Here is a 23,232-nt window from a genome sequence, read left to right as displayed (position 1 = left end):
GATTTGGGAATAAGTTATATTTACTATATTAGAAGAAAGATTGCCTTTCTGATTAGAAGTGAAGGGAGTGTTATGCAATAAGGATGAAGCGTTGACTCAAGATAAATGCCAGTTGTTTTTTTTTCTTTTTTTTAGTGCAGGGTGTGTGTGTGTGTGTTAAAGGACCATATGATCTTCTGGGTTTCTCCTAAAGAAAAGTTTAATTTAGTTAAGTGCCTGAGCTAAATTGGGACGCCTGTTCTTCATGGACCAATGAGACATAATTGTGCCTGGGCTACGATGGGTAATTTTCAGGTTTAAGTCTCCTTTGAGTGTTTGGATGCATTGGTGATTATAATTGGTGCTCACAGCTGAAAGGTTGAAAACTTCTGATGAACAATTCATTCATTGTCTTGTTCACATCTGGGTTAATGTTCCCTTCTTGGAGAACTCTGTACCACTCTGTTCTTTGCTGCTTGCCACAAGATAGCCATGCCAATTTCTCTCTGTTTACTTGGAAGCTCTTGAGGCTGATGTATTGATGCTAGCCACAAACTAATGGAATTCTTTCCAGCTGCAGTGCTCTCAGATAGTCAAACAATAAGCCAAAAGCATTAAACTGCTTTGGCTGTTCTTTCCTAAAATACGTGCCATTCTCAGAGATGATGCAAACATAATTACTACTTAGCATTTAAAATATTTCAAAGAAATAGATAAAACTGCTATGGAAAACAGTGGATCAATAAAAAGTTTTTTGAAGTCTGAATCCAGGGGGCATGTCATCTCAGAAGAGGGAGCTTTCTAGGAGGAAAAACACAGGTAAGTGTTCATACTAAACAAAATGGCACAGAGGTCAAGATCTCACATTTGGAATCCAGTTTCCTTCTTGGGTTTATTTCTGCATTGGTGGAGTTAGCAGCCCCCTTTCAGGCCTAGTGTGAGGTTACCTTTTGTAAAAGGACTCTGGGTTGCAACAATGGGCCCCCAGTATCCATCTTGAAATGGAGGGTGAGTCTAATACCAGATCACCCAGTTAATTTGAGAACAGAATATCTGGTGAATTTAGTAATTTTTGTTCTGCTATAAAGAAGTTAGAAAATACATGGGTAGCTGAATAAGTCTTGATTTTATGGCCTGCCTGAAGTTGAAAGAACAATGGACTGATATGGCTGAAGTGATAAACTCTTTGGAGTAATAATTTTTGACTCTTGGATCTTAAAATTCCTGTTGTCTCACTCAGTAGCTTGTGCCTAAATGGCAGCACTTATCATATATATTGAATAAAATTAACCTTAAATTAATTTGACTATCAATTAGGTTTCTTTGAATAAATCAAAACTTTCACTAGTTTTGGAGAAGTCTGATTTAGTAAATACAACTTTGACTGGACAATTACCTGAGAATATGTGTGAAATATTCATGCTGGGCCCCAAAGTTTCAGATTTTAATTGCTTTGGGGTAAGACTTGAATTTGGGGCATTTTTCTTAGATGATTGTAATGTCCAGAAAAGATTAGAAACTATTGGTCCAAAGAGAACCAGAAACAACTGAAATATAGATGTAGTTGAAAGACCATTTACACAAAAAGCTTTAATGTACTTTCATTGCATGTACGCTCTGTATGTAATTTTAAATTTTATTTTTGCCGCTCTCTACATCCTTCCCTGAAAAGTCACCTTTCTGTTAAGAAATAGCATAAGATTTAGGTGCAAATGTACCTGGCAAATTATTTTTTCTGTAGAAATTTAAGTTGAAACTTTACAAAGAAGGTGAAAAAGCAAGATATGTGGATATAAACATTTTATAGGAACATTTTATATAAACATTAAGAGGAAGAAGATTGGAATGTACATGAGTTTCTCCAAATTCACCAACTTTGCTAATTACATAGCTTGGTGCTATACATCAGAGAAGGCAATGGCAACCCACTCCAGTACTCTTGCCTAGAAATGCCCATGGGCAGAGGAGCCTGGTAGGCTGTAGTCCATGGGGTCGCGAAGAGTTGGAAACGACTGAGCAACTTCACTTTCACTTTTCATTTTCATGCATTGGAGAAGGAAATGGCAACCCACTCCAATGTCCTTGCCTGGACAATCCAGGGATGGGGGAGCCTGGTGGGCTGCCGTCTATGGGGTCGCACAGAGTCGGACACGACTGAAGCGACTTAGCAGCAGCAGTGCTATATATGTCTGTAAGTAGGGATGGGGAATGAGACAAAACTATAAAACAAGTAGGTGCTCCAGTTCTGCATTGAAGGAAATGATTAAACTTTTGCAAAGAGTAGGTATGTACATGAAATAATTAGGCAGAAATCAAATACAGATCCTCTAAAATAGAAATGAACTTAAAATTCATTGCACAATCTTAAATTTGCTCGAGTTCATATTCTTTCTGTTAGTATTATTGATTGAGAAAGGAAGCAAAATATGTTTGGCTCTGTGAAAACTTGGAAGTTTAGAAAGTTCAAGTTTCTATATCAATGAAAGAAAATAATCACCATATAAAACCTGTAGAAAAAGGAAAAAGAAACAGCGGGCACATGCAAAGAATGGCTGAATAGGATAGTTGCTGGAAAATGTAACAATCTGGAAATTTGATGATGTACGTCAATCTGGTCCTGTCTAAAATACCTGCCTGGCAGAAATTCTCATAGCAAGCCCAAATTTGATGAAATCATGTGGTAATAAATCAAGTCCAGAAATGGAAAATCAGTCAACAGACCACATCCTCCCGATGGTTTAGAAAAACTCTATCCTGCCTTTCCCAAGAAAAAAATGTCTTGCTTATGAGAAATCTGTCATTTTCCAATCTAAAACATTATTCATATTGACTGTCTTTCAGTGGCTACCTCAGCTTTTTAGCTGAGTCAAACATTTAATTAAAGACTGTGAGAAAGTGAACATGATTTGCAACTATTTCCTCAATAGCATAATCTAAGATCCTTCACTTCCAGTGAATAAAACACACTCTTCTTTTCTTCAGTGGTGCCTCTTGAATGACAAAAATGTACTGATGTCATGACTTAAGTACATTCCAATAAGAATTCATAAATGTATTCAAGTCTTCCTCAGTTCCTCAATCTTACTAAAGGTTTTTGAATAATGATAGAAATGGTGAATGGCACCCCACTCCAGTACTCTTGCCTGGAAAATCCCATGGATGGAGGAACCTGGTAGGCTGCAGTCCATTGGGTCGCTAAGAGTCGGATACAACTGAGCGACTTCACTTTCACTTTTCAGTTTCATGCATTGGAGAAGGAAATGGCAACCCACTCCAGTGTTCTTGCCTGGAGAATCCCAGGGACGGGGGAGCCTGGTGGGCTGCCATCTATGAGGTCGCATAGAGTCGGACACAACTGAAGCAACTTAGCAGCAGAAATGGTGAGTTGTCCTCCTTTCTACATCCGGAACTGTTCATGATATTTACAAATGATTCCCTTCCACCAAGAACACATCCTCTCTGCCCTCCCTCCTCCTGGCAAGCTTCCACAGGACCTTCCAGATTTACGTCCTATAGGGTCTCCTCTGTCAAGTTTCCTTAGGACTCGCTGCAGGACTTAGTTAGGGTTTTTTGTACTTGGTACACAGCAAGCTGTCATGATCCAAATTATGCTTTATGTTTTAATTGTTAATAGGTCTGTTGGCAACCCAGATTTTTCTGTTTTAATGATAAACTATGATATCAAGTTTTATTGTGTGTCATATTTTTAATTTAATTTTTATGTAAGTAGCCTGTAGTCACTATAGGCACAGTGAAAAACAGCAGAAACAAGAAGAAAACCTGTAATCCTGTCAACCAGAGATAGCTACTTATGACATTTGGTGTATTTCTTTCTGGAAATCCATTGGATACTAATGCACTTAAGCTATTTTCCTATATTTACTCTTTTAAACAATATTTGGTAGATACCCTAGTATGTACATCTGGATATATTCTGTTATTTTCTTAAGCAAAATGTTGAGAAGAAAAGTGGCTTTGTCAAATCACATGACTTTTTTAAAGCTTCCCATTTATATTCCAAACTAACATCCAGAAAAGTTGTTCCCAATTTACTCTCCCATTAGTGTATGAAAGTTCCCACATGCTATGAAGGTATTATTTATGTTTCTGTTTTATCTGAAAGGCAGATAACTTTTTAAAATTCATTTTTCATTTTAGCACCTACAGCACTGTTTGGCCCAGTAGTCTGCCGTTTGTCAGAAGGATGGATGAATGAAAGGATGGAGGAAGGATGAAAGGTGAATGTTTTCACTGTGAAACCATGTACCTCATCTCAGACTTTCAAATCAGAGATTACTTTGAAAGCAACCTCTTAGCAGAGTGAATGTCTGGCTCTATTTATCTACCTTTCTTTCACCTTGAGGTCATCTCCTTGAGGATATAGTCCATTTTTCCTCCCTTTGCTTTGGGGCTCAGCCTTGACTTTGTCCAATGTCTTACAGGTGAAAATGACAACGCCAGCTCTAGTCTCAGCCTTCAGGCTCATGACACTTGCCTTCCTCCGTTTCTTAGTGTTGTCATGAGAAGCACATCCTCCACATCACAGCTGCCCTTGTAGTCTGAGCTACAGAATTAGAGATAGGGAAGATATCTGAGTAAGCTGGACTCTCATCCTGTAGCAGAACTGCCTGACCTGCCTGGCAATGCTGACCTCAACTGACCTGCCTCTGAAGTAGAAACTCCCTAGATACCACAGACTAAAAACATGTCTGCCTCAACCAAGCCCAGCCTAGAGTAGCAAATTCCCATCTGATCTGCAGTCCTGTGTGAGCTCTGATCAGTTATAGTTGCTTTAAGCTACTTAGCTTTGAGGTGATTTGTTACACAGTATTGTTGTAGTTTTCCTGACACAATGCTCTCTTTGTCCATAAACATCTCTCAAATCTTTTTTCCTTCTGAATTATCCAATTATGAAAAAGTGAAGAAGACATTGCAGTGACATTTTCTGTTCTGTCACCTAGGCTAATGATCCCATGACATCATTTGGATGTCAAGACATATGGGACTGCATGGAAGAAAGAGCAGTGAGCTTCTTGAAAGATATTGGTTCAAATCCTGCCTCCACCCTTGGTAGCTATGTGATGCACATTTCACTTAATGTGTGTGAATTTTAGTTTACTCTTCTTAAGGCAAAGATAACAGAAGTCCTACCTCACAGTGCTATAGTGAAATTCAAGTATATTATACACAAAAAAGTATCCTTGAATACAAGTCATCTCATATTTCAAGCTTTCCTTGAAATTTGGTTTTTAGTAACACATACTTAATGCATTTACACATCTGCATAATAGGTGAAATCATTTCTTACTCACACTTTCATTTTTTTTAAGGTTATTCCCATGACTCTCTTATATCTAAATGCATTTTCTTTGCTTCATCCCAGAATATTCATTAACCAAAATATTGGTCAAACATTGGCTATCTGACTTTAGTGACAGAGCTTAAATAATATAAAAAGATAATCAATTCTTGTACACAGCTGAGAGTATCAGTTTTGCAAGTTTGAAAAATTTTTAAGTGTTGAATGTTTTTAAGATGTTCAGAGTGTTTAAGATGTTCAGTTTAGTTTAGTACAAAACTAAATTCAACCACAAAAATAAGAGACATCTGCCAAAAAAACACATTTTTCATAAAATTTTGCTATTAAAAAAAAACATAAATGCAAATGTAAGCCACTTGAGTCCTAAGACAAGTTGAGGGAGAAAAATCTTGAAGTATCAAAAATATCTCTTTCAAATGGATCACAGTCTTGTCTGGCAGAGGGGCTTGTGTGACTCAGTGATGCTATGAGACATGCCATGCAGGGCCACCCAAGACAGATGAGTCATAGTGAAGAGTTCTGACAAAACATGGTTCACTGGAGGAGGAAATGGCAACCTACTCCGATATCTTGCCACAGAAACCCCATGAACAGTATGAAAGGCAAAAAGATATGACACCGAAAGGTGAGCCCCTCCCTGACCCTGGTTGGACAGTGTCCAAAATACTACTGAGGAAGAGTAGAGGGCAATTACTAATAGCTCCAGAAAACAATGCTCAGTTTTGGATGTGTCTGGTGCCGAAAGTAAAATCTGATGCAGTAAAGAACAATATTGCATAGGAACCTAGAATGTTATGCCCATTTATGAGTGCATGTGTGCTCAGTCATGTCTGACTCTTTGTGACCCGTGGACTGTAGCCCACCAGACTCCTCTGTCCATGAAATTTTCCAGGCAAGAATACTTTGGTGGGTTGTCATTTCCTTCTTCAGGGGAACTTTCCAGCCCAGGGATTGAACCTGTGTCTCCTTCCTTGCCAGGCAGATTTTTTTTTTTTACTAACTATACCCCTGGAGAAGCCTGTTAAGTCCATGAATCAAGTAAAACTGGATGTGGTCAAGCAGGAGATGGCAAGATTGAACACTGACAGCTTAGGAATCAGCGAACTAAAACGGATGGCAATGGGTGAATTTAATTCAGATAACAATTATATATCTAGTACTGTGGGCAAGAATCTCTTAGAAGAAATGGAGTATCCTTCATTGTCAATGAAAGTCCAAAATGAAGTACTTGGGTGCAATCTCAAATATGACAGAATGATTATGGTTCATTTCCATGGAAAACCAACATCGCAGTAATCCAAGTCTATGCCCTAATCACTAATGCTGAAGAGGCTGATCAGTTATATGAAGACCTACTAACACACACACAAAAAGATGTCATTTCATCATAGGGATTGGAATGCAAAAGTAGGAAGTCAAGAGATACCTGGAGTAACAGGCAAGTTTGGCCTTGGAGTACAAAATGAAGCAGGGCAAAGGCTAACAGAGTTTTGCCAGGAGAACACACTGGTGTTCTTAACACATCTCTTGTGAACAACACAAGAGATGACTATACACATGGACATCATCAGATGGTCAATACCAAAATCTGATTATATTCTTTGCAGCATATATGTGAGCTTGCTTGGGCCATATTGGGTCATGTTTGGGGTGGGGTTTAGAGGTCAACTTGAATCTTTTTCAAATAGGCCGTTCCTCATTGCTCAAGCCTAATTTCCTACATAAAAATTCCTATCCCAAAGAATGGTAATGCCAAAGAATGTGCAAATTACCATATAATTGCACTCATTCCACATGCTAGCAAGGTTATACTCAAAATCCTTCCAGTCAGGCTTCAGCAGTACATGAACAAAGACCTTCCAGATTTACAAACTGGGTTTAGAAAAGACAGAGGAACCAGAGATCAAACTGCCAACATGCATTTGATCATGGAGAAAGCAACAGAATTTCAGAAAAAACATTTACTTCTGCTTCACTGACTATGATAACGCCTTTGATTCTGTCAATCACAAAAAAATCTGTGGAAAATTATTAAAGAGGTAGGAGTACTAGGTCACCTTACCTATCCCTGAGAAACCCGTGTGTAAGTCAAGAAGCAGTAGTTAAAACCAGACACGGAATCATGGACTGGTTCAAAATTCAGAAAGGAGTACGATAAGGCTGTATATTGTCCCGTTGCTTATTTAATGTATATTCAGAGTACATCCAGTGAAATGCCAGACTGGATGAATTATAAGCTGGAATCAAGATTGCCAGGAGAAATATCAACAACCTCAGATACACAGATGATACCTTTGTAATGGCAGAAAGTAAGGAGGAACTAAAGAACCTTCTGATGACAGTGAAAAAGGAGAGTGAAAAAGCTGACTTGAAACTCAATATTCAAAAAACTGAGATAATGGCATACAGACCCATCACTTCATGGCAAATAGAAAGGGCACGGAGGGAAGCAGTGACAGATTTTCTTTTCTTGGACTCCAAAATCATTGCAGAGGCTGAGTGCAGCCACAAAATTAAAAGATTTTTGCTCCTTGGAAAGAAAGATATGACAAATCTGGACAGTGTATTGAAAAGCAAAGACATCACATTGCCAACAAAGGTCCATATAGTCAAAGCTATTGTTTTTCTAGTAGTCATGAACAGATGGGAGAGTAGGAACATTAAGAAGCTGAGTGCCAAAGAATTGATGCTTTCAGACTGTGATGCTGGAGAAGACTCTTGAGTGTCTCTTGGACATCAAGGAGATCAAACAAATCAATCCAAAAGGAAATCAACCCTGAATATTCTTTAGAAGGAGTGTTGCTGAATCTGAAGCTCCAATATTTTGGCTATTGGTGATTTAAAGAGCCAACTCATTGGAAGAGACCTTGATGCTGGCAAAGATTGAAGGCAAAAGGAGAAGGGGACAACAGAGAATGAGATGATTAGACAGCATTATTAATTCAATGGAAATGAATTTGAGCAAACTTCAGGAGATTATAGAGGACAGAGGAGTGTGGCATGCTGCAGTCCATGGGGTCCCAAAGAGTTGGACATGACTTAGCAACTGAATAACAGCAACATCAAAAGGGAGAATGGCATTGAAACATGTATAATATCATGTATGAAACGAGTTGCCAGTCCAGGTTCGATGCACGATACTGGATGCTTGGGGCTGGTGCACTGGGATGACCCAGAGAGATGGTATAGGGAGGGAGGAGGGAGGAGGGTTCAGGATGGGGAACACATGTATACCTGTGGTGGATTCATTTCGATATTTGGCAAAACTAATACAAAATAAAATAAAATTTAAAAAAATCATAGAATGTGTTTCAAAACTAAAATGTCTAAAAGGTGTTAAGTTATAGATGAACTGGTATTAGGGAAAGTGGTTTTTAGATATAGTAGCCTAGAGCCAAGATGAAGGACATCATGGACTAAGGTGTCTACAACTTTGGCAATTCCACAGGCTAAGGAGCAGGAGGGATCTGTGCTCTGGTGTCTGAAAATAGCCCAATAGTAGTTGAGCATAGAGATTGTGTTGGAGAAAAACAGGAAGTGAAATTGAAGGAGTTAAGGTATTGTTATTCATCTGAAAAGGAAAGGGAACCCTTTTAGGAGTTTTGGGTAGACAAGTCGCTGAGACCATTCTGACCATGCTGTAGGGAATGGCCTAGGGACTCAAGTGCAGAGGCAAGAGCTGTATGCAAGCTTTCCTGATAAATCTGGTATCAGGTGATGGTGCTATGATGGAGGTGTTGTCCAAAGGAATCCAATCTGGCTGAGTGAGAACCTCTGCTGACTAAGAAATCTATCAAGAATGGAGACTTTGAAAGAAGACCTGAGCTAGTGCATGGAGCAGGTTTCCACTTGCAAAGAAATGGAGCTGAAAGGAGCAAAATAGGGTAATCATTAAGCTCTAGAGAGGAAGCCAGGTCATGCCCATGACTCGGAGGGCACTCTTGGTTTACCATGAAGATCATGGTGTCTTCTTGATTTAAGACCAGAAAACAACTGAGTAAAGTGGATTGCAATTTTCATTTCTCAGGCTGGGACAAGAGGGCATGAGAGCAACATGGCCAGTCTTCACCACTTTCTGAGAGGCTTCCTAAGGTAGTAGGATTGTCCCTTGCTTCTGGCAGCCTGTTGGGATAGGCATTGCTGAGTGGCTGTAAGATTTAGAGAGAGATGGTTTATGGTGTAATCAAGAAACATCCATACTTAAGGAGTAAACACTATCATTGTAACACAATTCCCTTATAACTTTAAAATACAATTTTAAGGATATAATAAGGCTAAAAAGTTATATATATATATATATAAAAGAGGATAAAAAGTTTATAAGGATATACAATTTTAAGTTTTATAATAATATAAGGATAAAATATTATCCTTCCTCTCCTCTTCACATTGAATTTTGAGTTTCTCTATATTTTCCTTACTGAGTATCAATTCAGAACTTTAACAGTAGACCACATTTTCCAAAAATCTGATCCAAATTCTGGCTCATGCAGGCAATTGAATGATTTTAGATCCAGTGATTTTTATCCAACTCTGAAGTTCATGGTATAGTCTCACATTCAACAAATTATTGTTTAGATTTGAATCATTATAAGTATTCCTTTAAATAAGTACACATTTAAATTAAAATGCATGACCAAGTCTCTGTTTAAATGTGTAACCAAATTTAATTACTTTTACCACAGCAATTTCAGAGAGCGTAAAATATAAAATTCAAGCTATCAGGCATTTTTGCAATTAAATTTGCTCTAATTAAAATATGTTTAATGGTATGGAGTAGGACTTATAGATATCAGAAAATAAACTATTTTTGCATTTAAGTGTCTGGTCTAATGTGAAAAGAATCTTGGAGTTGTAAGTTCAACTATTCCATGAAGAATATTTTATATGGAAAATCCCATGGCTGATAAACAAGAGGTTAAACCAAGCTCAGATTAGCCTCTTAAGTCTCCTAGTTCTTTCAACAATGATTTAAAAGAACATAATTTATTATCTCATACCTCAATTTGTCCATTCAAAAAAATAAAATGACTCCACAATGGTATTCTGAGGATTAATTATAAACAAATCGCCAGTCCAGGTTTGATGCATGATACAAGATGCTTGGGGCTGTTGCACTGGGATGACCCAGAGGGATGGTATGGGGAGGGAAGTAGGAGGGGGGTTCAGGATTGGGAACACATATACACCTGTGGCGGATTCATGTTGATGTATGGCAAAACCAATACAATATTGTAAAGTTAAAAAATATATATATAAGAAGTAATATCAGATTTATTTAATAACATACTATATTTTGATTGATTTTGTTTTATTAATGACACTATAGGATCATAATTTGCCTTGTATGGTTTTCAAAGCAATGGATAAAATGCATAATTGTGATAGCTGGAAATGCAGTCTATTTTTATTCTTAAACTTATCCCAGAGACTTGTACTCAGAGCAAACTTAGAGTTCACTGAGCATCCATACTATGATGCTCCACTCTGCATTCTGGAAGCTTAAAATCCCAGGGGAAAATGTGCAAAAATTAGCTTAGTGTTTAATAAGTGACTGGTTGACTTGCATATCCAGTAATTTCCTTTTTTCCCTGCCCTCCTTTGAATAATTTGTTGTCAGTAGTGTTTTGTTCATCTTCCTATTTTGAATTCTATATTGATATTATTTATCATCAAGATAAAGGAATGGATGTAATTTCAAAAGTTAGAGGCAATTTGGAGCAAATGAAAAAATTCAACTTAATCCTACTTGAGGGAATAAGGAACCAAATGATGCTTCAATCCGAGAATTACAATTCAAAGACAGAATTTAGAGAAAAAATCTGGGTCTATAAAATGTGGATGGTGATGAACAAGGCTGTCTTATTGGAAAAAAAGAAAAGTGAAAAGTGTAAAAGGATGATCTTGAAAGATCAGTGAGAAAGGGTATGGGACTAAATAGATGAGAGCTTTTATTTTTAAAGATGAAATAAATAAAGCTGCCATCTTCTTCTCTAGAAGTTCTCATGAAGAAAAAAAAAGTAGAGAGAGAGTAAGAAACTCAATTATTGAATGCACTGGGAGACTTCTGGAAATCTAAATATATAATAGGCAGAGAAAATGGCAAATGTTTATAAATAGCAGATAGCAAGTATATGAAGTAGGTGGAAATGACTTAGTAAAGAGGAAAATTAAACCAACATGACTTTGGGGCCAGGGCTGGAAGATAGTTGTAGGAAAGCTGATGTCACCCAGTCCAATTGGTTTGCAAGTCAGAAAACAGCTAAAGGAACTGGTAGGGGGAAGAAGGAAGCATGAACTGGGGAGCTGGAAAGAGTAAAATTTGCTTTTTACTGATTTTCATCAGTTAAAGAAGTACACAACTTCTTAGTCCTCACCTCCACCATTTGCAATAAAAAAGAGAAAATTCCCCCACTCCTCATGCTTGAAATGGCCTGAAAGTTTGTTCTCTAGAGAAATTGAACCAGAAAAGTCTCAGAGATTAGGAATATGGGGCCCAGAGGAGGATGAGTTTGGGGGTGTTCTATTGATCATAACAGGCAAGTAAAAGTCTGCAAAGCAAAAGGTGAGATATATCCCTTTCCAAAGATAATATTGGAGATTCTTTTTCAGAGAGCAAAACAATCCCTAGAAAGAAAAACAGCAGATACATATATTTGGCTTGCCAGATGATCTAGTCATCTTTTCATGTGATCACCTTAGAGTCATCCTTTGTTGTTTTTGCTTAGTCACTAAGTTGTATCCAACTCTTTTGCAACCCCATGGACTATAGCCCACCAGGAACCTCTGTCCATGGGATTTCCCAGGCAAGAATACTGGAGTGGATTGTCATTTCCTTCTCCATGGTATCTTCCTGAACCAGAGATCAAACCTGTATCTCCAGCATTGGTAGGCAGATTCTTTCCCACTGAACCAATCAACCATACCAGTATACAACATCCCCCACCCATAAAAAAGATTCTACTTAACTGTTTTGTATTTGCTATAAAATGTAAATTGATAACAAGCCATTTCAGAAAATCCTATCACAGAAAATATAAAATCTAAAATAAACAGGAAAGAAGAAATCAGAGGAAGAAGAAGCAATACAGATGACAAACAAAAACATTAAAGAAAATATTAACCATCTGAAAAAGACATATGAGACATATTGTAACCACTGCATCTTAAAATGTTGTTTAAAATGGAACAAAGAATAAGATCTTATGGAAATTATAAACAGGGTTACTGAAATTTTAAACATGAAATTTTAATGGAACCTAGAATGCAATGGAAAAGCCCTTTAAAACTGTGAGCAAAACTATTTTCAAACCATACTTCTATACCCAGCAAATGTATCATTCAATTGTCAGTACAGAATAAAGTCAATTTTAGACATACAATGTGAAGACAAAGCAAAAATAGATGCAGCCACAGCCAGAGAATGCTGATAGCTGCCAGAGGCTGGTATAGGCAAAGAACAGATTCCCTGCTACAATCTTCAGGAGGAGTATGGCCCTATGAACATCTTGATTTGTGTTTCTGGCCACAAGAACTATGAAAGTATAAACTTCTGTTGTTGTAAGCAATAAAGATTGTGGTCATTCATTATGGCTGCTAAGCTAAGTCGCTTCAGTCGTGTCCAACTCTGTGCGACCCCATGACAGCAGCCCATCAGGCTCCCCCGTCTCTGGGATTCTCCAGGCAAGAACATTGGAGTGGGTTGCCATTTCCTTCTCCAACGCATGAAAGTGAAAAGTGAACGTGAAGTCGCTCTCTCGTGGCAGCTGTAGGAAACTGATATACATGATATGCATAATACTTTCTATTGAATACTGACTAAGGATTGACCGATTCTCTCTGGGCCAGCAGTGAAAACTCAGGAAATATTTCACAAAGTAGTAATGTTCAATTTTGAAGGATTTTATGAGTTCAAAAACTAAATAAGAGGGGCATTTAAGAAGAAGCAGTAGCACACGTAAAAGCATAGGAGAGTGAGATACAGTGGTTTAAAATAGATGACAATTCAGTGTCCACGGGATGAAGACATTGAAAGGAATCCTGATGGATGGGTCTGGAAAGTGAGATGTAAATGCCATGAATGTCATGATAAAACCCTCAATGTGGTTTGATAGGCGATGCTGGTTAACCAAGGTTTTCAGGCTAAGGATGGATGATGAGGTGTAGTCATATGGGGCCCATTAGGGATAGAACTGGGGACTAGGAAGCCAGTTATGAGAAGTTGGAAGTAATCTGGTGAAAAAAGTGGATGAAAATGGTCATGGGTGTAGAAAAAAATGTAGGGTGAAACTTGGTTAAGGGAGAATACAATCAAGAATGATTTACAAGATTAGTTTTGGGGCCTGGGTGGAGAGACAGTGACATTGTAAAGACTGCAAGTGTAGGAGAATAAATCATTCTTGATGAGACATAAAATCATCCCTATCATTCAGGGGGATGGGTAAAGAATTGGGAAACTGAACAGTGGGCATCTTTACAACTTGTTAACTCACGGATCTCAAATACTTCTCTTTATAAGTTTCAGCCTCTTTAGATGAAAAATGGGAGTGGGAAGGAAGCAGTATTATTTATCTCACAATTACTCAGAAGATTTAAAGACATAACGTCTGTGAGGGCATTGTCTAAAGTTTCTTCATTTGTTTTGAAAACTAGATGAAGGTAAGCTATTTTATTATGGACTTAATTTGAGAAGTGATAGATTTCTGGACATATAGGTGGCTAGTGCCACAGAGATCAGAAACCAAGAAAGATGACAGGACTGCAGAATCAAATGTGGGAGACTTTAGCAGCCAGGCTGGGGGCAGAGCAGTCCTTGGCAATTCTGTAGGGAAGAAAAGGGAAGAGGGCTACTGCAGAGCTCAAGAGTTGCCAGCTCTTCAGGTGTACTCAGACAGTGAAAGGAAGTGTAGAAAAGCAGCATCATGTGGGGAAACAATCAGAGGTTGGTGGAAAGATCTTTAAGATGGGAGAGGGATGGTCACTGAGTCTTTATGGAGACAGAAGCAAGAGGTCAAAATAGAAGTAGGCAAATCTGATTACATAAGAATGTGTAAGAAATTGTTGGAAGCCCTCTGTTTCATTCAGAAAATAAGTTTTAGGGATCATTTTATAATGTAGCTCAATAGTCCCTTGACCTGAATGGGACTTGAAAGCTATATGGATAACCAGCAAGCTCATGACCAAGACCCAGGTTTTTATCTTTTTAATTGAAGTGTAACTCACATACACAAAATTAATTATTTTTAAATGTAAAATTCAGTAACATTCATTTAGTAGCCTCACAATGTTGAGTCTAGCTCTAAAACATTTCTATCATAAAAAGAAATTCATGAAGCAGTCATTCTCATTTTTCCTTTTCTCCAGCCCCTGGCAATCACTAATCTGTCTTCTATCTCTATGATTTATCTAGATGATGCATCCAGAAAAACTAAAAACAGATACTCAAACATTCTTGTATATGAATGAAGATCCTGTTTTGAATGGACACCTTTGAAGCCTCTAGATAATTCACCTTAAAAAGTGAGTTCTATAAAGACTGAGTGGCCGCAATTCCAGTTGAACTTATTAAGCCAGATTTTTATTGAGTATCTTAGCTCACACTGCTTCCAGTTGCCAAAAACAGAAACAGAGGATGACAATGCTGCTGCTGCTGCTGCTAAGTCACTTCAGTCGTGTCTGACTCTGTACAACCCCATAGACGGCAGCCCACCAGGCTCCCCCATCCCTGGTATTCTCCAGGCAAGAACACTGGAGTGGGTTGCCATTTCCTTCTCCAATGCATGAAAGTGAAAAGTGAAAGTGAAGTCACTCAGTCGTGTCCGACCCTCAGCGACCCCATGGACTGCAGCCTTCCAGGCTCCTCCATCCATGGGATTTTCCAGGCAAGAGTACAGGAGGATGACAATAGTTTCTGTAAATTAGCTGAATAAAAGTGAAAGGTGAGTTCTGGGTTAGCCATATCATCACTTTTAAGAAGAGAAGCACAGAATCTAAACTTCATTGTTTTCAAGTTTTTCTTTTAAACTGTTTTATAATTGGGGAAATTTTTCCCCTAAATGAATACTATTTGTAAATAATCCTCTCTAATTGTAGGCTTAAAATGTCTGGGCAAAACCAAAAATGACTCCCTACCCAAGGTTTACTAACAGTTAAAGTATTTAAACAGGAGCAGCCTGAAGAATTGGTCCTGGAGTTTGATCTTAGTAAACCTGCAATTACTCATCTTCCTAGCTAGACTTTCCCTGGGCAAAGAGAAGGGCAACCAAAGTGCATTAATCGCTCACTGATGACTCAAGATAAATAAAAAACCTTATAATCTTTCTTTCATATAGTGTGTATTGCAGACAGAAAAAGAAAGCCCCTCTTTGCTGGTGATTAAGAGTTTGCACATCAGATCTTCTCTAAGTTCAAGTTCCCCTGCCTATGTCAAGCTTTTGAAAATTGCACATAAAACAAATGAAGCTTTACAAACTCAGTGGAATGTTATGAAATACTAATTTTACAGGTGCATAAGAGCAAACTGCAGTTCCAAATACCAGACTGCCATTAAACATAATGCACTCCGTATGCAGGGTCAGTTAATTTAATATTAAACCAATAAAACATTTACCAATGCCAGCAAAGATTTGGGTTGTTGACAGCAGACTAGGTGTCCTGCAGCTATGCTGTCTTTCTGTTTGCAGGCCAATTTTACACAGCTGCTTTCTTCTGGAAATCATGCCTCATTTGAAGCCTTTGTAAGTATGACAAATAGCCTCTCTAAGCCTTAGCAATGGTGAGGAAGCTTGAAAATATTTAGAAGCATTTATTAGTTAGAATATGAAACAATATTTAGTTCTGCTACAACCTTTGACTGTGTGGAGGTCTCGTTATTAGAGGAGACACTACCTGCTCTGGTGTGTGTATCTTTTGCAGGGTACTACGTTAAATTACCACCCTGAGGGCAATCAGTACTAAGTTCAAACTACATATAAATTCTAACATCAGTCCATAAAATGGACAAAATTAGAATATAATCATTACTTTTAAACTCAGTCATCTGGTGACTTGCTAATCTCTTCTTGGTTTCATTCTAGGCATAACAGATAGAAGATAGAGGTTCTCATTCAGTGAGTTTTGAATCTGCAGGAGTGCAGGATTCATAGGAAAAGGTAAAGTAATATAAGAAAACCTAAGCACTACCTGCTTTGTTCAAACAAGTCTTTAAATATACGAAGCATACTGGGGCAAAAGTAGTCTACCCAGAAGCTGGAGTTTGGGATGCGTAAGGGAGGAGTTTAGGGCATAGGAAACTTACAGCACATGGAGATGGGGTGAGGTGCTCTGTCCACCTAATGATGACATGTTTTGAGAAAATGTGGATCAATATGGCTGAAGTGGCGGATTCATTTTGATATTTGGCAAAACTAATACAGTTATGTAAAGTTTAAAAACAAAATAAAATTAAAAAAAAAAAAAGAATTCATAGAGGTAGGTAGAAGGATGCATGTTTGTATAGACTGAATGGTTCTGATTAGGGTCTCCTCAATGGGATTGCAGATTGTTTTTGTTGTAGGAAATGATGATATGATGAAGGCTTTGGGAACATGATAGTGACTTAAGAACGAAGAGTTTTGGGACTTTCCATTATGGTAGCCTTCTGGATTAATTGACATGGAAAGTATTGAAAAATGCAAAATATGCTTAGAAGATTAAGTAACGAGAGACCTACAATGAGTTGGAAATGGCAATGATAAAAAGGAATGGAATGTTTAGAGGAACATTTTGAAGAAAGTATTTATAGGACTTGAGAACTTACTGGGCGTAGAGAGTGACGGGTGGGCAGGTCCAGGCCGATTCTAGGACTTTGAGCCCAGGTAATTTGAAGGATTTTTTTTTTTTTTCCAAACCCAAAGAGGAAGCTGACTTAGGTGAGGAAAATATGAGATCAGTTTTAGACATGTTGAGAAAATCCATGTGGAGATTTCCAGTAGGCTTTGGGCAAAGCAGACTGAAACTTAAAAGAAAAATAGATTTGGGTGTCTTTACCCACAGGAGAGATACTTGCTGAAGTTTTGAAACTACACAAAGTTTCTGAGGAGGACTGCAAAGAGAAAGCTATAGTGTGCTAGAGACAGGACTCCTGTTTGGTTTTTTTTTTTTTTTTTTAAATTTTATTTTATTTTTAAACTTTACATAACTGTATTAGATTTGCCAAATATCAAAATGAATCCGCCTTTGGTTTTTAGATGTTTATTGGCAGAAAAAGAAATGAAGTCAGGGAAATAAAGGGGTGGACCAGGAGTCAGGGGAAAATGAAAGGTTTTGTTTCAGAGCATCTAATCAATAGAAACTACTACATTGAGGGGTGAGAAGTTCATTGAATTTCCTGAGAAAATACCTCTGGTACACTGTTGCTAGAATGGTGGGGGAAGAAATCTGTTTCTGGAGATTAAGGAATGAGTGGCTGCTTTGACAATGGAATAAATATAAACTCCACCTTTGAGGAGTGAAAGTCCAAGAGAGAAATGACAACCATTTTGATGTAACGGAAGCATCAAGTGTACCTGTTTTAGAGATGTGACATGAACTTATTTTTAGATAAGGGAGAAATACATTAAAAAGGAGAAATATTGAAGGCTTTAAATGAGTATCATCTTAGAAGTTAAAGAAACTAACACTAATAAGGTACAATACAACTTCTACCAAGAGAGAAGATAATTAAAGATGATGGTTGAAAACTACAGGAAGAAATGGGTATATCCTAATTAACAAGGTTATTTGGAAGAAGGAATTGAATAGCTATATGAACGAAATTTTCTCAGGAATATAGAAAGCATGATAATCTATAGACATTAAAATGTGGGAAAAACCTAATCCCTGGTGAAGTTTAGTACATTTTGAGAGATTTACTTGAACCAGGAATGACAATCAGTTTCCTCTCTACTGGGATTTGTTAGTAGCTGCCTGTTAAGAAAGGTTTTGAGGACACATTCAGACTCAGCCTTCAGAATTGCCATGATGAATCTGTGATGTCTGCTTTGAACAAAGGGTTGAGGAGTGGCAGCTCCAGTGCTGGTGAGCAGAAGACAAACATGAGTGTGAAGAGTTCAGTTTCTCGGCAGATTCTGTTTCCAAGAACGACACAGAGTTAGAAGTGAGCAGGGGGTAAGATTAAGATGAGGAAGACAAGGGTGGACCAGAAGAAGCATGCATATCACCTGGGAGCTTGTTTAAAATGGAGATTCCCAGGCTCCACTCCAGACCCATTGATTCCAACTCTTCATTTGAACAATATCCCAACTGATTTATATGCGTGAATTTTGTAAAGGACATTTCAGGGTCCGTGACAAAATGACCAACCATGGAGTTCAGGTAGGAAGGCAGAAGAATTCCCAAAGTCCAGGTTAGTTGTTCTCAAAGTGTGGTACACAGACAAGCTGAATCCTTAGCAGCTGGGAACTTGTTAGAGATATAAATTCTCCACCTCACCTCAAACCTATTGTGTCTGAAACTCTGGGATTAGAATTCAAAAAAGTGTGTTTAACAAGCCCTCTAGGTGATTCCAGGTGCCCTAAAGTTTGAGAACCTTCATTCTAGGTAATCTTGTCAAGTTGTGCTTACATGGGCCAAGAACAGATGAAAGAGATAAAGACAGTTTAAAAGGTAGGGATCAAGCAAGTTGCTATAAGCTCTGGAAGGCTGCAGTCCATGGGGTTGCTGAGAGTTGGACATGACTGAGCAACTTTACTTTCACTTTTCACTTTCATGCATTGGAGAAGGAAATGGCAACCCACTCCGGTGTTCTTGCCTGGAGAATCCCAGGGGTGGGTGAGCCTGGTGGGCTGCCGTCTATGGGGTCGCACAGAGTCGGACAGGACTGAAGTGACTTAGCAGCAGCAGCAGGGAGCAAAAAATAAAAAAAACTAAAGTCACCCACAATACTGTATAGCACTAAGAACTCAGCCAAATCAACCAAGATAGAAGACAATAGCTGTAGACAAAGCAGTCAGTTATCCAGATGACATTTTGGCAATTAGTTGGCAAAGCCTTCCCTTGAAGAAGTGTATAATATAAGAGAAACTATCTTATGAGAATATAAAAGTACCATAAAATACCGTTTGCATATAGACAGTGAAACTGCAAGCAAGGCAGGTCCAGTTTAGGGTGTTTAAAGGGCAATTGCAAATAATAACACTCCCATCAAAGCAGAACTGGACCTTTAGCAAACTGGCTATCTTTGTGTCAATTATATCAGTCATATGATTACATTGTTTTAGAAAATCTATTGCAATTTTAATTATTTTGTCTACTACTGGAGAGCCCTTCCGTACTAATTCAGAGATATTTAAAATGGGGCTGATTGCATTGGTATCTTTGGAGTCGCCATTGGCAAGGAAAGCCAGCTGGTGCACTGCCCTGTCTCACGTAGCAGCCCCTAGCCATGTGCAGCTATTTCCATTTCAATTAATAAAATAAAATAGCATTAAGAATTTTTCAGACTGGCCAGCTACATTCCACATACTCAACAATTTCCTGTGGCAAGTGGCTGCCATATTGGGCAACAAGGTTTATAAGACACTTTCATCATTACAGAAAGTTCCATCGGCCAGCCCTTGAACTTTTGATTCATGATCATAATAAGGGCTTTGTCAGAATCCAGCTTTCCAAGGACATGCTTTTCAATGGTGCTAACAGCAGATCACAGCTGGGAAAAGGGTGAGATTGAGGGCTGAAACTCTAACCATCTCCACTTGCTCTGAATACACAAATGTTTTCTAGCTTTCACCTCAACAGCTAGAATGTGGAGACCTTCCCAAGGGAGCGAGAGGTGACAATTTTTATTCATTTTCTTCTTTATTTTTATTATAGCAGAGGGGGGCAGAAAAATCACCAGGACAAGATTACTTTGTTTTACATCCCAGCCCTCTTCATAATTTTATTTACACAGTTCTGTTCCATTTTGTTTCTGCCAAATCCTGTCATTAAAAAGGTGAATGTACTTCAGTTTTACTTGTCTATCATCTATCTACCATCTATTTAGCTACATATTTTGCTGGAACCCTAACAAGATAAATGAATTATAAACAATTACTTTGGTGAGTAGCTGGTGGAGGCTGGTGCCTGGCTGATGTTGACTTTTCAGGTTTGATTTGAGGCCCTTGCAAATTTTCAGATATTTTTAACTTGCCTTACTTGAAAGCAGGCTAGAAAGAGAATAGTATCCACCCACTGTTGCTACATAAATCTCTTTTGGGGAGAGGCTTTTAGGTACCTCTTTTTGAGTGAAGTAAGTATGTCAGAAAGGGAGATGGGAAGGACAACAAATTATTGATTTAAAGCTAAAAAAACTATCACCGTCTTGAGCCAAGGGAGTAAAAATTAAGGTGAAGAAATTTGGAATTAGCAAGAATGTCTCTGGAAACATTCCTGCCTCCTAGGAAGTGTGCTGAGTCTCTTAGTCGTGTCTGACTCTTTGAGATCCCATGGACTGTGGTCCACCAGGCTGCTCTGTCCATGGGGATTCTCCAGGCAAGAATACTAGAGTGAGCTGCCATGCCTTCCTCCAGGGATCTTCCCAACCCAGGGATCATACCCAGGTCTCCTGAATTGCAGGCAGATTCTTTATCATCTGAGCCTCCTACCTCCTAGTAAGAGACAAATACAAACTTTCTGATGAGGCTTCCAGCATCTTCTCTAAGAATCTCTGTGAAGAGCTAAGAGGTTTCTTCCAGGCACATAGCCACATAAACAATTCCAAAATTACATGTTTAGCTCTGATGTGTGTCTCTCCAAAGTTGATGTACTATTTGTTTATTTGGTTCTGGACTTGGGGTAGAAAGGAGTCTCTCCTGCTGCAGGTGACCCCCTGTGAGTCACATTATGAACAAATGCAACCTAGAAAGATGCTGCTTTACTGGCAGGTCCTGCCCAGACACTTTCTGAACCTTTATGAATAATGGAAAGCTATCTTTTTTCCTTTTTTCTTAATTCTCATTATTATTCTTTTTTAAAAAATATAAATATGAAGTTGACACTGGGCAAAGATTTTTTTTTTTATGATATCCTCACCAATTTCATACCTTTACTAACATCAGTTGTTTTCAAGTCAGAGCCACTATAAGGCCATGGACAGAGGCCTTCTGAAGCTCATTTGGCTCAGAACTTCTAGCCTCTGTTTGGAACAATTTGGGTAAATTTTAATTCTGCTATGCAGCAAAATCTGGTCAGAGCCTGAGAGGCCCATTAAGCTTCTCTCTCTTTCCTCTAATTAAACATTTACTTAGCATTTATTTTCCCAGTGTCTTGATCCTCCTTGTGACAATGGGTTAATCAAAAGTTAATTAGATAAACTTAAGGATATCAGCTGGTAAAGAATCCACCTGCAATGCAGGAGACCCTGGTTTGATTCCTGGGTCAGGAAGATCCCCTGGAGAATGGATAGGCTACTCACTCTAGTATTCTCGGGCTTTCTTGGTGACTCAGAGCATAAAGAACCCACCTCTAGTGCAGGAAAACTGGACTTGATTTCTGGATGGGGAAGATCCCCTGCAGGAAGGCATGGCAACCCACTCCAATATTCTATCCTGGAGAATCCCCATGGACAGAAGAGCCTGGTGGCTACAGTCCTTGGGGTTGCCAAGAGTCAGACATGAATAAGCAACTAAGCACAGTGCAGCACAAGGATGAAATGGTTAGATAGCATCACCCACTCAATGAGCATGAACTTCAGCCAACTCCAGGAAATAGTGAAGGACAGGGAAGCCTGGTGTGCTGCAGTTCATGAGGTTACACAGAATCAAGCACGACTTAGCAAATGAACAACAATTCATGCTGATATGGTAGCCAATTCTTAACTCCTACCCCATAAAACTTAATTCAGTTCACATATCCATGTTGCAAAGAACCCTTTGGCCCTCTGGCAAGAGCAGCAGTTCCACCTAGAAGGTCATGGGAGGTGACAGAGTGATGGTCTGGGGCATTCACCACTGTTTGCCAGGGAAATCCTACTGGTGGCTGACTTCTTTACCCAACACATCCAAGGACATTAGGAAGAGTTCATACCTGCTTGAAGATGGGAAAGATAAAATCAAGAGAACTTGATTTTCAACCGATTAAAGATAGCCCAGGTATTTTATGAAAAACAATCACATTGGTCCAAATTTGTTCTTCACCTCATTAAAAACATCCCATCTTCTCATCATTGAGACTCAAAACCTCTCAATCATTTTCAGTTGTTCTATCATTTCTACATAATACTGCAAGGTTAAGTTCTTTAGGCCCTACATCTGATGATTTCTTTTTTGCTGAAATGATGATTCCCTTTAGCATATTCTTTTAAAGTTCAAATTCCTTGGCATAATGGATAAGTGTGCTTAATGCTATATCTCAAATACTCTTCTCAATCTTTCATTTCTTGATTTTTTCCTGTCTTTAAGGAGCACCTTCACCTTCTCTGCCTCCTGAGTCCTACACTTCATTTAAAGTTTAATTTAAATTTCATTTCCTTCATGAAGGTTTCCCCAATTCTATGGCTAGAAATCTTTCCTCTCTCATCTACTTGTATCATTTGCTTAATTTTGTCTTTCACTGAATTGTTAGAGAGCTATCAGCCTACTTAATCTATTATCTATTAGGAAAGAAATTGTTTGGTTTGTTTTTGTTTCTATAGGTGTATCTAGACATAGTTCATATAATAACTTAAAAAATATTTATTGAATTCAATTTATCCAACAAGATTTTGTTGAACACCTGTAATACATGTCTTTCTATGTGACGCATCAAATCGCATCATTGCATTGCAAAGAGGAAAGAGATTAAAAAAAAAAAAAACAAAAGAAACAAACAACCAACCAAAGAACAATGAGTAGGTTTAGGAATCCATGGTTGTAAGAATCCTAAAAAAAAAAAATAGGTCTGGCAAAGTGTGCATTTGGCGACCAATGATTTAGCTA

General features: G+C 38.3%; 1 long non-coding RNA gene across 2 annotated transcripts; it reads left to right on the top strand.

Moving 5' to 3' along the window:
- Positions 1 to 483: 483 nt before the first annotated feature.
- On the top strand, positions 484 to 16,449 carry LOC123329075. Of its 2 annotated transcripts, none has more exons than XR_006544218.2 (4): positions 484 to 798; positions 14,709 to 14,818; positions 15,982 to 16,035; positions 16,375 to 16,449. It is a non-coding gene; the product is annotated as an uncharacterized LOC123329075 (long non-coding RNA). The 2 variants fall into 2 exon arrangements; XR_006544219.2 differs by lacking the exon at positions 484 to 798 and adding an exon at positions 3,299 to 3,359.
- Positions 16,450 to 23,232: the final 6,783 nt, after the last annotated feature.

Source organism: Bubalus bubalis, chromosome 14 (genome assembly GCF_019923935.1).
Source record: "Bubalus bubalis isolate 160015118507 breed Murrah chromosome 14, NDDB_SH_1, whole genome shotgun sequence".
Lineage (NCBI taxonomy): Eukaryota > Metazoa > Chordata > Mammalia > Artiodactyla > Bovidae > Bubalus > Bubalus bubalis.
The sequence above is the reverse complement of the archived record's forward strand: the minus strand, read 5'-3'. Positions and strand labels throughout refer to the sequence as shown.